Source organism: Procambarus clarkii, chromosome 41 (assembly GCF_040958095.1).
Source record: "Procambarus clarkii isolate CNS0578487 chromosome 41, FALCON_Pclarkii_2.0, whole genome shotgun sequence".
NCBI classification, from domain to species: Eukaryota; Metazoa; Arthropoda; class Malacostraca; order Decapoda; family Cambaridae; genus Procambarus; species Procambarus clarkii.
Genome location: NC_091190.1, coordinates 39607870 through 39611627, shown reverse-complemented (window position 1 = coordinate 39611627; position 3758 = coordinate 39607870). Strand labels below are relative to the sequence as shown.

Genomic DNA, 3758 nt, shown 5'->3' with positions numbered 1-3758 from the left:
CTACCTAACCTAACCTATAAAGATAGGTTAGGTTCGGTCATATATCTCTATTAATTTTAACTCCAATAAAAAAAGAATTGACCTCATACATAATGAAATGGATAGCTTTATCATTTCATAAGAAAAAAAATAGAGAAAATATATTAATTCATGAAAACTTGGCTTATTAGGCAAATCGGGCCTTGCATAGTAGGCTGAAAAGTGCGTTCTGGCGACTAGGTACGACATATATATATATACAGTATATATATATATATATATATATATATATATATATATATATATATATATATATATATATATATATATATATATATATAATATGTATGTGTGTGTGTAATTACCTAAGTGTAGTTAAAGGATGAGACCGTCTTCCCAGCACTCTTTGTCATATAACGCTTTGAAACTACTGACAGTCTTGGCCTCCACCACCTTCTCACCTAACTTGTTCCAACCGTCTACCACTCTATTTGCGAAAGTGAATTTTCTTATATTTCTTTAGCATCTGTGTTAAGCTAGTTTCAATCTATGACCTCCTGTTCTTGAAGTTCCAGGTCTCAGGAAATCTTCCCTGTCGATTTTATCAATTCCTGTTACTATTTTGTATGTAGTGATCATATCACCTCTTCTGTCTTTTAGTTTTGGCATATTTAATGCCTCTAACGTCTCCTCGTAGCTCTTGCCCTTCAGTTCTGGGAGCCACTTAGTAGCATGTCTTTGCACCTTTTCCAGTTTGTTGATGTGCTTCTTAAGATATGGGCCAACTTCTGTTGTTGGGCACCACACAACAGCTGCATATTCTAGCTTTGGCGTAACAAAAGTCATGAACAATTTCTTTAGTATATCACCATCCATGTATTTAAACGCAATTCTAAAGTTAGAAAGCGTAGCATAGGCTCCTCGCACAATATTCTTTGTGGTCCTCAGGTGATAGTTTTCTATCTAGAACCACCCCTAGATCTCTTTCTTTATCAGAATTCTTTAAAGATTTCTCACATAATGTATAGGTTGTGTGGGGTCTATGTTCTCCTGTTCCACATTCCATAACATGGCATTTATTAACATTAAATTCCATTTGCCAAGTGGTGCTCCATATACTTATTTTATCCAGGTTTTCTTGAAGGGCATGACAATCATCTAAATTTCTTATCCTTCCTATTATCTTAGCATCATCAGCAAACATGTTCATGTAATTCTGTATACCAACTGGTAGATCATTTATGTAGACAATAAACATCACTGGTGCAAGAACTGAACCCTGTGGTACTCCACTTGTGACATTTCTCCAGTCCGATACATTGCCTCTGATTACTGCCCTCATTTTTCTATGTCAGAAAATTTTTCATCCATATTAGAAGCTTACCTGTCACCCCTCCAATATTTTCCAGTTTCCAGAACAACCTCTCTATGTGGAACTGTCGAATGCCTTTTTTAGGTCCAAATAGATGCAGTCAACCCAACCATCTCTTTCCTGTAATATATCTGTTGCTCGATCATAGAAACTGAGTAAATTCGATACACAGGATCTTCCAAATCGAAAACCATACTGTCTGTCTGAAATTATATCATTTCTCTCCAGGTGTTCTACCCATTTAGTTTTAATTATTTTTTCCAATATTCCAATTCCAATTTTTTCCAATAATGTGTGTGTGTGTATGTATATTTGTGTTGTTGAATATGACCGAAAGTCAGTCTTTCTGCCCCTCTCCTTACTGCTATTGTTGTTTCTCGCATCTGTGTATTGCTTGTATGTTTGGGCAATTTTTCCCCTTTTCCTAGTTCTGCATCTCTGCTTTAGTATAAATTTTGTTGTGCCATTATCATATATTTCACAAAACTTGACATACATCTCATTTACTTCATGTCCTAACAGCAAGTGTTTGTCAAATTCCTTAAGGAAATATCTGAGTTCCCCATAATGACCTCTCCACAAGTCAGGTTTTTCAACTGCTTCAAGCTCATTTTCTTCCAGATTATAATGCATTGCATACTTTATTCCCAAAAAGACATGGTCACTTTTACCCAAGTGACCATGTCACTTGGGTAAAAGGAGGGAGGTACCAAAGGAGGGAGGTACTGAATGATAAATATATCTTTCTCTTTCCTGGTAAATATAATATCCAGCATGGAGGGAACATCCCCTTCCCTCATCCTCGTAGCTTGTTTAACATGTAGAAACATGAATGTTTACAGGGTGAGGTTTACGAAATTATATATATATATATATATATAATTGGTCTCTGGTCTATATATATTATATATATATATATATATATATATATATATATATATATATATATATATATATATATATATATATATATATATATATATATATATATAAGTTTGTGTGTGTGTAATTTATATAAATAAATAATTAAATATTAATTTTGTTAATATCTTTTCAGGGAAAACTTGCAAGTACAATTCGTATACAAGAAGGGCAACAAGAGCCAGAGGATGTCTACTAAGAAAATATATAAGTCTTTATCCTCACACTCTTGATATATGGTCTTCTCTGGTCTCTTTATTTTCTCTCCTCACAAATGTCCCTTTTTTTTATTTCTTTTACGTTTCTCTCCTGTTTTTCTTGTCTTTTAATCTCTCCTTTCCTCCTCTCTTCTAACACCTCTCGTTTCCTGTCTCTTCTAGCTTCTCTCTTCCTTTACTTTTTATATTTGTGGTATTCATTTATGTCATTTTTATCTTGTATATTTTTCTTGTATCTTTTTCTTATCTTGTGTTTCTCTTCCCCTTCTCTTCAATGATTTCTCATTTCTCTCCTCTCTCTGTTGTTTCTGTTCTGTTTTCTCTCTCCTTGCCTTAATTTTGTTCTGTCTCCTCTTTTGTTGTGTGTGTGTCTTTCTGTCTCTGTCTGTCTCTCTCTTTCTCTCTCTCTCTCTGGCTCTCTTGCTCTCTCTCTCTCTGGCTCTCTCTCTCTCTGGCTCTCTCTCTCTCTCTCGCTCTCTCTCGCTCTCTTGCTCTCTCTCTCTCTCTCTCTGGCTCTCTCTCTCTCTCTCTGACTCTCTCTCTCTCTCTCTGGCTCTCTCTCTCTCTGGCTCTCTCTCTCTCTGGCTCTCTCTCTCTCTCTGGCTCTCTCTCTCTCTCTCTCTGGCTCTCTCTCTCTCTCTGGCTCTCTCTCTCTCTCTGGCTCTCTCTCTCTCTCTCTCTCTCTCTCTCTCTCTCTCCCTCTCTCTCTCTCTCTCTCTCTCTGGCTCTCTCTCTCTCTCTCTGGCTCTCTCTGGCTCTTTCGCTCTCTCTGGCTCTCTTTCTCTCTGGCTCTCGCTCTCTCTCTCTCTCTCTCTGGCTCTCTCTCTCTCTCTGGCTCTCTCTCTCTCTCTCTGGCTCTCTCTCTCTCTGGCTCTCTCTCTCTCACTCTCTGGCTCTCTCTCTCTCTCTGACTCTCTCTCTCTCTGGCTCACGCTCTCTCTCTCTGGCTCTGTGGCGCTCTCTCTCTGGCTCTCGCTCTCTCTCTCTGGCTCTGGGTCTCTCTCTCTGGCTCTCATATTTCATTTGATTTAAAAATGTCTGAGATTTTTTACTTAATCTAAGTTATATTGCATGGTGCTAATATGAATATTATACATGACTGTTTTTTCTTTTCTTTCTCTTTCTCCCTTTCTTTCTTTCTCTTTCTTTCCTTCTCTCTCTTTTTCTTTCTCTTTCTACATGAATATTATACTTGACTGTGTTTACATTCACTTGTAGATTTTTATTTTTAGTTAATTAGTCCTAAACTTTTGATTAATAGATTTTTA

The 3758-nt window shown here is 36.8% G+C and overlaps 1 long non-coding RNA gene across 1 annotated transcript in view; it reads left to right on the top strand.

Moving 5' to 3' along the window:
• The window catches only part of LOC138373124 (uncharacterized), a 12343-nt gene extending 9346 nt beyond the window's left edge, over nucleotides 1-2997 (top strand). Inside the window, exon 3 of the long non-coding RNA XR_011231072.1 lies at nucleotides 2409-2997. This is a non-coding gene — a long non-coding RNA (uncharacterized lncRNA). The remainder of the gene's footprint in view (nucleotides 1-2408) is intronic.
• The last annotated feature ends 761 nt before the right edge of the window (nucleotides 2998-3758 follow it).